A 12,890-nucleotide genomic window follows, 5' to 3' on the forward strand; every position below is an offset into this window, starting at 1 on the left:
ACTTCTGAACATCACACACAGCATGTTTCCACTTAGGCCCACGTTCCAGCACTTTGTTAGAACAGGGCAGCATTATCAGCTTCTTTGCATAATCTGAATCCCATCAAACACTGGATCAGATAGGAGCACTTCATCCCATTAAACACTGGATCAGATAGGAGCACTTCATGGACTTGAGACTCAAAAAAGGCATGTAAATAAATTCTACACATCCAGAATATATAATGTATAAATCCAATACTGGGATGGAGGAAGTTAGTTGAAAAACAGAAAATACAAGAAACTGGAAAGTAAAATTAAAAATCAGCTTTCTGAAATCAAAATTTTTTTATGAAACACAGAGCATTAGAATCTCTGTCTTACATACTATTTTGACTTTTAATGAAAGTTATATTTCTGATTTTTTTTTTGTATAACCACAAACACTAATTTTTTATTTATAGCTTTAAAAGAAAGCAGAGGTCTCCCCAAAATCTCATGCATACAGAAATTGAAAAGACTTTATTATACTTATTAAATTAAAAAAAAAAAAGAGGACCATCGGTAGAACAGCAAAAGGTGTCATTAGTGGGACCATACTGTACAAAAGAATGAAGTAACTGCACATAGCACTGGATGAGACAAGGCAGATGGAAATTCAAACCTCCATCTCAAATCAGGTCAATGTCCACGTAATGCCCTGTAATAAAACTTAACTTCACAGGATCTCTGGCTGGTTGAGGTGGGAAGGGAGCCCTGGAGGACATCTAATCCAACTATCTGGTTCAAGCAGAGGCATTGAGAGCCCATTGCCCAGAATTGTATCAGACAACTTTCAAAGATTTCCAACCACAAGGCTGCACAGCCTCTCTGAGTGGCCTGTGCCAGTGTTCAATCACCCTCCCAGCAAGAGTATTTTTCTGATGTTCAGACAAAATTTCCTCTGTTTCAGTCTATGCTTCTGTTCTTGTCACTGGGCACCACTAAATAGAGCCTCTCTCCAATCTTCTTTGCACCTTCCCTTCAGCTGTTTATAGATATTGATAAGATTCCCCCTGAGTCTTCTCCTCTAGAACCTGAAGAGTCCCAGCTCTCTCATCTCAGCCCTTCTCCATTACTCATCTTTGTGGCTCTTCAATCATAAGACTCACACATAAATGTGCACTGCTTCCCAACTGCACATGAAGTCTCCTAAAGCCCATGGGACACTTGGCAAGTGCAGATGTTAGTTCCTCTTCTAATGCAAAGTGCCTGGGAATCAACACTCTGACAGTGTGCTACCAGCAGGAAAAAGGTGACATGATGACATTTCCCTCGCTCCAGGAACCCAGAGAACTTGAGGAGAAATGATTTACCAAGTGCTATGGCTCTACTCATGCTCCTCATCCCCTATCACCCCAGTTATGGACTGGCTGAAAAGCTTTGAAGGGAAGACTTTTAGGTGAAGAATGTTATAAACAGAATAACAAGTGTTTTTATACCGATGCATTGATTTCCATAGTTGTTAAGGCAGAATTAGTATACTTGGAGTGACAGAAACCATCAGGAATTGACAATTAAGAGTACAGATTAATCCTCCAAGACGAGATGCTTAAAGACCTAATAGCCTGACTGAAACCAGTGAGATCAGAGGGAGATCTAACTCTTTCAAAAGGCCTACAAGGCGTTTGATGCTTCTTTTCCCAGTAGGCTTTCCCTGCCTTTGGTTCAAAGTCATTCAAAAAGGTGAACTTCAAACACCTGTTTCAATGAAGAGGATGACACTGTAGGATGCCCTTTATTCAACAAGACAGACTCCACAGGAACAAACACAGGTGTTCAGCACTCCTGTCTTCTACTTCATGAGTGAAAAAAAGACCTGCATGGTCTAATTACTGAATAAATGAAACAGATTAATTAGATTAGACAGTCAGAAGAAATAAGGCTATTCCTTCCCATTTAAGCACACACTCAGTACAGGAGACATACCGAAAAAGAAAAAAAAAATCTATTGCATAAATTAAACAATTCAAGTACAGCACTAGAAGATCTTTCAGGAAGTAAGTGATTCTATATGGGAAAGGAGACTATGAACTACTGATTGCATCAATGTGTCCTTACCCACTTCTGAACGCTTCTGCTGCCTAGAACAGCATTAGTGTGTCAGGCACGGAGCCTGAAGTGCCATGCAAGGTACAAAATCTGCTCTCCCTCATAGTGTTTCCCTTTTATCCAAATTGCATCCATACCACAGGAACAGGTTATTCACAACTGGGAAAATGCATCCAAAGTCTATTTCCCAGCAGCTTTTTAAGAGAGAACTTTATAGAAGTGAGGCATGCATGGGGATCATCTTGGGAGAGTGATATGCAGTGAAAAGGACCTCATCGGGACTAATGTGTCTATTTTTGTTTCCAGCTTATTAGAAAGAAGAGAATATTTGTTCCAGTTTCAAATGGCAGAAGCAACAAAACCAACAAAAATTTGAGTAAACTTAAAGGTTGAGGAATTGTTTCTACAATGTTTCTGCTTTGCTTCCAAGCCAAGAAACTGCTTGTATGTCTTCTGTATCATTTGATCTAGCTTGATTTACAATCATAGAGAGAGAATTTGCTTGACCTAGTGAACTCTCTTAAAGATCACCACGACTTTAACTCTTTTGCAGTAAATCCTTCCATATTTTAGCACAGTGATCTATGTATAAAGATACAACTGACCAGCCACATAGCCCAGAAATAAATTCTGAACTTTTGCCTGAAGCAGAGAAGCTCTGTTGCTCACCTAATGAAACACATCTATAGGCAACATTACTAAAAACTAAATCTTAATTAATTATAAAATTAATAGAATAGAAATAATTATTAAAATCGAAAATAGCTTTCTTCCCTTTTCATTAATCTTTTTGTTTTATGAACATATTTTTTTCACATCTGCCAGAAAACTAGATAACAAAGAATGTCAGCATCCATTTTGTTAAAAGTGTCTAAAACCATACTGACCCCATCAAAACATTGACCACAAAGTTTTTCTTTTAACTTTTTCATTTAACTTTCAAAGCATAAAAAACCTGAGGTCACTTTGTAGTCATAATCCGGAAGCTCTGCTAGCCCAAGACTGCAGCTGCTGATTGTTCACTGAGGTTAACTCACATTATTGCACAGAACAAGCTCAAGGCCAGTGCAACTTCAGGTTTACTTCACATCAATCACACTGAGACTTTTCAAACTCCTGCCACAGAAGCTCCCTTCAACAAATAATTAAGCTTCTGAGCTTGTGATTATGCATCCAGCCTAACTAGTCCCAGTTAAGGGGATGCAACGTCAAAAAAATGTTTCTGTCCCCTTCTTTGCTTGGTGTTTGTTTAAATTCTGCCTGTTCTGGAAGGAGGGAAGTGCTATAGATGTTCTGAAAGATTAAATTAAAGTTTATTCAACAGCACTGCATCCAAAACTTTCTTTAATCAAATAAAATAATATCCTAGGAACATATATAGTGGATTTTTTGTATGAAAGTTTCAACAGCATTCTTAAAAATGCACAGCCAGTGCTGACACTGAAACATATCCAATCATCTTAAAATCATAAATAATTACTTTAAAAGCCTCATACAAAGAACAATTCCTTGCTCTTCCGCAGCCACTCCAACTGATACAAGTAGCTCAGTTTTCAGTTGGAAGAAAAAAAGTATCACAAACACAGACCAGAAATCTGAAGGGCACTGGCAATATGGCCAATGTTAAACAGATTAGATTAAATAAAGTATATTTTCATCATGTCCTAAGTGCTACAAACAGGGCAGTCTGTGTCCTGGCAGGGAAAACATCTATAACTCAAGACCTCCCTGCCTTGGTACACAAGGTTCAGCCTTGGCTGAAATTTGGAATTAAGAGCAGGTCTGAGTCAGCTGCTGAGGACAGACAGGCAACTGAAAGGAGTGGGGAAGTCTCCAAATGCAGATTAGAGAATACCTGAATACCAGCCATGTGAGTCACAGTCCTTGCCTTTGCAGCTGGAGAGAAGCTCTAATGAGCATAATCTTCACAGGTAGGTCTCGCCTGAGAATATGTTTTTAAGCAGCAAGGAGCACATCACACACACAGACACATCTGACACAGCAGACAGACAGTCATTACCTCCTCATCTTCCCTGATGTGTGAGACTCCTTACCAAAAGAAGCCTGGTCAGAAAACATTTTTTTCAAAAATAGCAGCACACTGAAAGCTCTGTTTTTCACCAGGATACAAAATCAGTACATTTTCCAATCCTTTGTGAAACATTTCTTTTCAGCATTATTAATTGCATTGTTTTCATTTCAAGGGAGAAATGATTGACAAAATGCTCCACCACCAATAAAGAATCACTAATTCTGATATTTGTGTGGAAAAAGTGATTATTTAAAGAGTCATTTTGGCATAAGAATTTGATGGCTCATTGACAACACCCCACCCCACCCCTGCTGTGGCCATGGAAGCACCCTGATGGTGCTGTCTGCTGCCTTAACACAGCATCATCTACAATGCCTTCTACCAAAAGGCAGTTTAAAGGCTAGGGTATAAAAAGTCAATTGAATCTGGAATTTCTCAATGCATGGCATCCTGTGGCTGATTTTTGCCTTGTCTATATATCCTCATCTCACTATTTGCAGAAATCCTCAGGGATCACATTTCTCTGCTCTGCATCTTCTGAACCAACAGAGCAGAAAGAGAAAAGGACTGAATTTTCTTTCTTTCCCTTGACAGAAATACCTCTCCTCCTGACAGGCTGCATGGTAGCAGAATGCTGCAGTCAACTGTTTGATAAGAAAAGGCAGGAATGATGAGTTTCACAGCCTCCCAAATCCAACACAGACATCTAAATATGTTATCCCTTGCACTGCATATTAGCCTGGCACAGAAATTTTTTGTGTCTATGCTGTATACAGATTGTTCACAAGTAAATAAGATTAGAGCCAAGGCTGGGAAAGCTCATTCCCCAAATAATAAATTCCAGCAGCTCAAACAGAGATCAGTACCATGGAGAATAGGACAGTACTGATAGATGAAAAGTCACCCAGTTTCACCCTCGAGCAACTCATGTAGCTGAGGTATTCCAGAGAATAAACCCGTATTTTATCTTCTAGTATCTTCTCATTGGATATAATTTAGCAGCAAGCATGCCTAAACTGTCCAGAAGCCAGCATAGTCCTGAGGAAAACAAAACCTTACATCAGGATTCTGAAGGTTGCAGGACCAGATACAGAAATTAGACTACACGGAAGTGAGGATCCCATCCTCAGAGATCCAGCAGACTCCAGAAAAATGACAAGGGCTTTTTGCAATGCATTTCAACTTCAACATGTGAAATCAGAAAGATTATAAAATATCAAGGCAATTCAATCTTTTGCTTTTGCTTACGAAGAGCAAGCTGTTTATCTAAGGCACACTTGAGGGGCTTTGATCTTATCTGATTCTTAGAAGACATTTAAAATAACAGGACAAAGAAGGTAAATTCTATACTCCAGCCTGTGACTTCAGACCTCTGAAAGCAGGAACAGTTATACTGGTGAGAACAAGGAGGAAATTAGTGTAGCATCACACCTGCCCTCCTCTCTAGCTTCCACTGACAACCAAACTATTGTGGTTCATCCCTAACAGCAGTAGTGGCAAGGACAAAATTACCAGGAATCCACTGACTGTCAGTCTCCCAATATCCAGCACTGCTGCTGGCAGCAGTTTTCAGGGAATTCCTCAGATACAAGGCACTGAAATGGAAGAGTTCTGATGCTTTCTGCTTGTGCCTGGGGACACCTTTTTGGCTGGGCTCTGTTCAGCAAGATTGGTGATTAAGACTTCATCCTGTCCCAGCTATGCCCGTTTGAGTTGGGCTTTCTTTGCTCTGGGACTAGACAGAAACATTTAAAACACAGAAAAATTCAACCCATGATTGAATGCACATTTTTCAATGCTGTTCCAGTACCATGCCAGAAATGAGAACATTATTTCCTGTGAAGACACAGCACTCACAAACACTGTGGTAAATTCAAATAAAGGTTTTGTCATTTGCCTGGCTTTCATAAAGTTTTTATGGTTTCAGGCTGGCATTTCAGGTGCTTAAAATAAAATTTTAAAAAAAGAATAAGGGGGGAAAAAACCCTGCCAATAACAACCAAAGCCCTGGTAAGTGAGAAGACATTAATCTCAGGAATAATTCATTTATTTGCTATGGAGCTGCAATGAAGCTCAAACCTTTGGGCCTTGCCTTGTTCACCCAAACTTTTGCCTGGCCCTCTACCTCCCTGACCTGAACTGCAACAGCCCAGCCTGACCTTAGATCTGCCTCATCTCCAAGCACTGGATCACTGCCCTTTGGGCCATGGACACTGCTGGGCCACTTCAGGCAATGACACAACCTTGTCAGCATATTCAAGGTTTCTAAGCCTTAAAACTCCTTGAGGGAGAGAAAAAAGAAAAAGGAAAAAAAGAAAAAGGAAAAAAAGAAAAAGGAAAAAAAGAAAAAGGAAAAAAAGAAAAAGGAAAAAAAGAAAAAGGAAAAAAAGAAAAAGGAAAAAAAGAAAAAGGAAAAAAAGAAAAAGGAAAAAAAGAAAAAGGAAAAAAAGAAAAAGGAAAAAAAGAAAAAGGAAAAAAAGAAAAAGGAAAAAAAAGAAAAAGGAAAAAAAGAAAAAGGAAAAAAAGAAAAAGGAAAAAAAGAAAAAGGAAAAAAAGAAAAAGGAAAAAAAGAAAAAGGAAAAAAAGAAAAAGGAAAAAAAGAAAAAGGAAAAAAAGAAAAAGGAAAAAAAGAAAAAGGAAAAAAAGAAAAAGGAAAAAAAGAAAAAGGAAAAAAAGAAAAAGGAAAAAAAGAAAAAGGAAAAAAAGAAAAAGGAAAAAAAGAAAAAGGAAAAAAAGAAAAAGGAAAAAAAGAAAAAGGAAAAAAAAGAAAAAGGAAAAAAAGAAAAAGGAAAAAAAAGAAAAAGGAAAAAAAGAAAAAGGAAAAAAAGTAAAAGGCAAAAAAGTAAAAGGCAAAAAAGTAAAAGGCAAAAAAGAAAAAGGAAAAAAAGAAAAAGGAAAAAAAGAAAAAGGCAAAAAAGAAAAAGGAAAAAGGCAAAAGGCAAAGGCAAAAGGCAAAAGGCAAAAGGCAAAAGGCAAAAGGCAAAAGGCAAAAGGCAAAAGGCAAAAGGCAAAAGGCAAAAGGGAAAAGGGAAAAGGGAAAAGGGAAAAGGGAAAAGGGAAAAGGGAAAAGGGAAAAGGGAAAAGGGAAAAGGGAAAAGGGAAAAGGGAAAGGGAAAGGGAAAGGGAAAGGGAAAGGGAAAGGAAAAGGAAAAGGAAAAGGGAAAGGGAAAGGGAAAGGAAAGGGAAAGGGAAAGGGAAAGGGAAAGGGAAAGGGAAAGGGAAAGGGAAAGGGAAAGGGAAAGGGAAAGGGAAAGGGAAAGGGAAAGGGAAAGGGAAAGGGAAAGGGAAAGGGAAAGGGAAAGGGAAAGGGAAAGGGAAAGGGAAAGGGAAAGGGAAAGGGAAAGGGAAAGGGAAAGGGAAAAGGGAAAAGGGAAAGGGAAAGGGAAAAGGAAAAGGGAAAGGGAAAAAAGGGAAAAGGCAAAAAAAGGGAAAAAGGGAAAAGGAAAAGGAAAAGGAAAAGGAAAAGGAAAAGGAAAAGGAAAAGGCAAAGGCAAAAGGCAAAAGGCAAAAGGCAAAAGGCAAAAGGCAAAAGGCAAAAGGCAAAAGGCAAAAGGCAAAAGGCAAAAGGCAAAAGGCAAAAGGTAAAAGGCAAAAGGCAAAAGGCAAAAGGCAAAAGGAAAAGGAAAAGGAAAAGGAAAAGGAAAAGGAAAAGGAAAAGGAAAAGGAAAAGGAAAAGGAAAAGGAAAAGGAAAAGGAAAAGGAAAAGGAAAAGAGGAAGTAAGGAAGTAAGGAAGTAAAGTAAGAAAGTAAGGAAGTAAGGAAGTAAGGAAGTAAGGAAGTAAGGAAGTAAGGAAGTAAGGAAGTAAGGAAGTAAGGAAGTAAGGAAGTAAGGAAGTAAGGAAGTAAGGAAGTAAGGAAGTAAGGAAGTAAGGAAGTAAGGAAGTAAGGAAGTAAGGAAGTACGGAAGTACGGAAGTAAGGAAGTAAGGAAGTAAGGAAGTAAGGAAGTAAGAAAGTAAGAAAGTAAGAAAGTAAGAAAGTAAGAAAGTAAGAAAGTAAGAAAGTAAGAAAGTAAGAAAGTAAGAAAGTAAGAAAGTAAGAAAGTAAGAAAGTAAGAAAGTAAGAAAGTAAGAAAGTAAGTAAGAAAGTAAGAAAGAAAGAAAGAAAGAAAGAAAGAAAGAAAGAAAGAAAGAAAGAAAGAAAGAAAGAAAGAAAGAGCCTCCTCCCTCCCAGCTCTAACTATACCCTGTCATACAACCTTAAGAAAGTATAAAAAGCTTTCAGCACAAGTCTAACATGCAGCCATGCAAACTGCAAGATGATCCCTTTTCATTTGAGCTGTTCAGTAGCAATATTTTCCAATGCTTTCTTCTTTGCCACAAAATAAATCATTGAAAATTCTGCAACAAACCCACAGCAGTTAAATTGCTCACTTACCTTTCTCTATTATCTAATTTGCATTAATTACATTCAGCTTAATCAAAGCAATTATTTAATTAGAACAAACTGGTGGTCATGTACATGCTCCTGTTGAAACATTCTGGGTTGCACACAGACCAATTACCTGCACAGCACCTGATCACAAGGTTATTAAAAGTTCAACAGAAAACTCTCTATACAGTACATAGCTTTTGTTTTCAAAAAGTTGTGATGCCAGAGAAATGACACTCAGAGGGTTTACATATCCAGCTTTGAAACACCCTCCCTTCCACTAAATGAGTTTAACTGGTTCAGAAATCAGTAAATTATTCCCCACCACTCCCACCAGTATCAGTATGTGACTGCTACTGATACATACATTGTAGGGGACAGGGTGAGAACCCCACTTCACTGAGAGCCAAGTACACAAAAAGCATTTTAACAAGTACACATCGGGATGGCATCCACAAAAGACAGGAGGAAGAAGGCTGACCTATGCGTCTTTCTTGAATATAAGACACTTCAGGTACTTGCCTAAGGACACTTCACTGAAGTTAATGAATTTTGTCTGGGAATGATTTAAATAATGCCTTTAAATATATCTTTTTCCCAGTTGTAAAGCCAACTATGCCTGGAAAGTTTATGGAGACAGACACAGTTTAAAAACACCCTCCTGAAAAACAGAGGTTACCTCATGTGAAGAACAGAGACGACAATGAAAAGCTGAGACTTCATCCAGCTGGAATTCGGATTGCCACCAAAGAGAATGGCCACTCTTAGGGATCACATTGCATTGGTCAAAAAAAACCCATACTTCAGATGTGAAGGTTATCATGGAAAGGCCAAGATATTTATCAAAATCCTCTGCTGACCTCTAGAGAACTTACAACCAGATCACAAGACACAGCCTTAACCTATTTACAAGCAGAAGAAATCCACATGTGATGCTGATGCTCCTAGCACTCTCCCACAAGGATGGATCACAGCACACAACATGCAGAGCTGCTATGGCCCTCCCGAGCGACTTGAAAAATTTATGGCAAATATGCCTAGACCTCATTTTTCAGAGGGCTGCAAGTCAGCTGAGGATGAAATGAGAAGGGACTGACAAAGTTTAACAGACCAATTCATGAGTCTTGCTCTGCAGAGCAATTGCTCACACCTCACTGGTAATTTCTCATTAGCACTGTTTGCTCTCTGGGAGCACTTGGTCATTTTGCACCACACACAAAAGTCCTAGTCCAATACCGAAGGGCTGCCTTTCCTTCTGTTTATCCTCTTCCCCTTAATTAAAGTTATTTCCAGGAATTATCAGGCCCCCAGATGCTAGTTTTAAACAGCAACTTCTTTACATTCCCAATAAAATTATAGAAATATATGAAGTTTAAGTGCCGTTCTGCTCAGAGGGTCCTGAAAAATTAAAATCCTTTTCTTCATTGGAATGAACCCAAAATATTGTCATGGCAACTGTGGTTCTAAAGATGCAGGCAAGATAAATTGAAAACCATAATCTACTCTTTAACAAACTGCAGATATATCCGATTGCCAGATAATTGACTAACAAATCATTGACAATCAGAGAAATGAAGGCCAGAATACAGAAATTTCTTCTCTCACATCTTATCACCTTCACTAACACATCTTCTAATGACCCCGGCTTTTCATTTCACAGGATATTAAAAAAAGGAAAGGCAGACAATTCAAAATTTATGAGGAGCCAAGGGAGCCTACTGAGTGCCACCTTTCTTGTTTCATTCCTCATGCCACTGGCATAAATTGGGTTCACAGTCTCCCTCACTTAACAGCCCTATGTATCTTGCAATCATATGTCTCCCTGTCTGCTAGCTTTTAATACCATTTACCAACATCCATTTCTTCTCAGCTGCCTTTATCCCTCCAGGGTTCTCTGTACAGCCCTAAGGGAACTCAGGAAAGTACATTTTCTACCCTTTACGTTCCCAGCTCCTCAGGGCAAGGCACTGCACTCATCCTTCCTTTGGCTGAAGGGGACCAGGTGGGACACTTTCCACTGCAGGTTAAAAAGGCTGCTTTTTAAACTTGGATGCTTACAGAAGTGACTTGTTGGTACCACCAGAGGCTCAGGAGCACGAAATGGAAGGGTAGTCAGAGCCGAGGCTTTTTCCCTGTACAGGAGAGCTGTACACAGGAATCAGACCAGAAGGGCTGGAGTTTAAGATATAATGACAGTATAAAAATGCAGAAGTGCTTTTTATTGGCAGGTTTTTGTTTCTCATTTCCTGGGTTTTCTATATATGTTCTACAGCATTTAAATCTAGCTGTTGGAACCTCAAAAGCAAAAAGGTACCCAATACAATATTCCAACTAAGTTCCTCTAAGAAATTCCTCAAAGCCATTTGACTGAAGAAAGAAGCAGAAACCTTTACCATCAGGTGGCCTTCTCAGCTACAAAAATTTGCATCACAAGCATCAGCACTCTAGTGCTATTTGCAAAAACTAAGTCTAAGTCTGCCAGGGATGAAAATAATATTCAGTAGCAATAAAAACGACTGACTGTGGCTTGCAGTGAAGGAAAATTTCTGGATAACAATTTCAAACCATGGTTGAGATGCCATTCCTGTGTGGAACCAGTCAAGATCTGGTGCTGGTTAACAGCCAAAGGACTCCAAGGAGGCCTTTCACAGAGATTTCAACCTCCTGTCTTTCAAAGCAGAGAAAAAAAAAAGACTCTAATGAAACTGAATTGAAAAGGAGGTGCCAAAGCAAAAGAAAAGCTGGAGCTCAAGAGAGGTGATGTGATTTTCTGACATAACCAGGGCTTGTGACTCTGTCCTAGGTGGAATATACAGAAGGTTAGACAAAGATCTGGACAGACAAAGAAGCATATAAGCATCTAAGGAGAGCAGTACACAAAATTTGTTCTGAGCCACTTTCTAACCCAGAAGCTAGCCCAGATTGGGGTTCTGTTCCTTACTGTAACAGAAAGTGAGGAAAGATATGGCATGTCCTCAATAATATTTATTCACAATATAATATTTAGAAAATCTTGTCTCCTCAAATAAAAATAAAAAAAAGAAACTGAACAGCAAGACAAAGTTGTTCGGATTCTATTTCTTCTTCAACATTCTTGTCAACCTGTCCTGTATACAAATGTTTCGTGTCAGCCCTTTCTGGACCCCATCACAAGTCCTGACTGCTCACAGGCCTTGCTAGCCAGTACCAGAGTTACTTCCCGCATTTTTCTTCTCTCTGACACTCTTTCAAATACTCATTCCAGCAACAGATATCAAAAAGATAAGGGCAGCAGAACAGAACAACAGTTTACTCCTATCAAATAAAGGGAACAAGGTAGCCTTGGAGAAGTAGATAAGGTCAATGAAACAAAAGTCATGCAAAGCACAATCAGGATGCCCGCTCAGCTCTGCAAGGCTGACACAGTAGAAGTTATGCAAAACAATGATGCTGCAGTTACTCAAAAGTGGGGGTCGAGGGACAGCCCCCTACAAAGGACACCAGATATTGAAGACAGGCCCCAAAGAACCACATAAGGACCTCTGATAAAGGGTGTGACTATGTAAAATAAAGTAACCCCTACACATCAAGTAAGGGGGAGAGTTAATGAATGTGTAATCAGCATGTAGGATAAAAGCTCTGCTTGCCCGACGCCCGGCGCACTTGAGGCTCCGAGTGACCAGCGCTGCAGGGAGGAATGCCTGCTTTCTAATACTCAAAACTGTGTTAGAAAGTTTCTGTCTGGCCGATTTCGGTATCACATTTGGCAACTCCCAGTGGGACACTCTGCCTGATCTCCCGTGGATCCGAGGGATCTCTGGATCTTCACGCCAGCACCGGGACTTTCCTGGAGAAGACCACAGATCCCCGGACCAGTCTGGGACACAGGTAAGAAGATCCTATGTGATAATAAGGCATTCTTTTGGGAATCCTGCCCATATAATACGTGTGGCTTTTCCAGAGCATTGGGTGGGTTATTTGATATTCCAGAATTCACTATTTGACTTGGTTTTATAAATTCATAGTTGCTTTGTATTTGCATTTGTATCTGTATTGTATCATTTTTGGTCTACTATTCGGCGATGGGCAGTGGGCAATCTAAAAGGGGCATTCTGAAAAAATCCCCACTCGGTTGCCTTTTGCAACATTGGAAAAAGATTGGAGGCCCCCCTGGGGGACCAGCAACCAGGGAGAATTTGATTAAGTGTTGTAATCAGCGGTGGCCATTGTACCAACTAGACTCTGGAGAAAAGTGGCCACAAAATGGAACCCTGAATTACAATACACTGTTAAAGTTAATGTTGTTTTTAAGACAGGAACAGAAATGGGATGAGGTTATGTATGCTGATATGTTTTTCACTTTACTGAATCATCCTGAATGGCAGAAAGATTGTGGCTTGAATCCAGTCCCCTCAGACCCTTTTGTGCTGGCTCTTGAA

The 12,890-nt window shown here is 39.4% G+C and overlaps 1 protein-coding gene across 9 annotated transcripts in view; it reads right to left on the bottom strand.

The window, feature by feature from the left end:
* TSPAN4 (tetraspanin 4) overlaps positions 1-12,890 on the bottom strand; it is a 427,450-nt gene that overhangs the window by 268,042 nt on the left and 146,518 nt on the right. The window lies entirely within an intron of this gene.

The sequence above is a fragment of the Pseudopodoces humilis genome, chromosome 7 (genome assembly GCF_049639895.1).
Source record: "Pseudopodoces humilis isolate 2021_Gansu_Grassland_sample_001 chromosome 7, ASM4963989v1, whole genome shotgun sequence".
Classification (NCBI taxonomy): Eukaryota; Metazoa; Chordata; class Aves; order Passeriformes; family Paridae; genus Pseudopodoces; species Pseudopodoces humilis.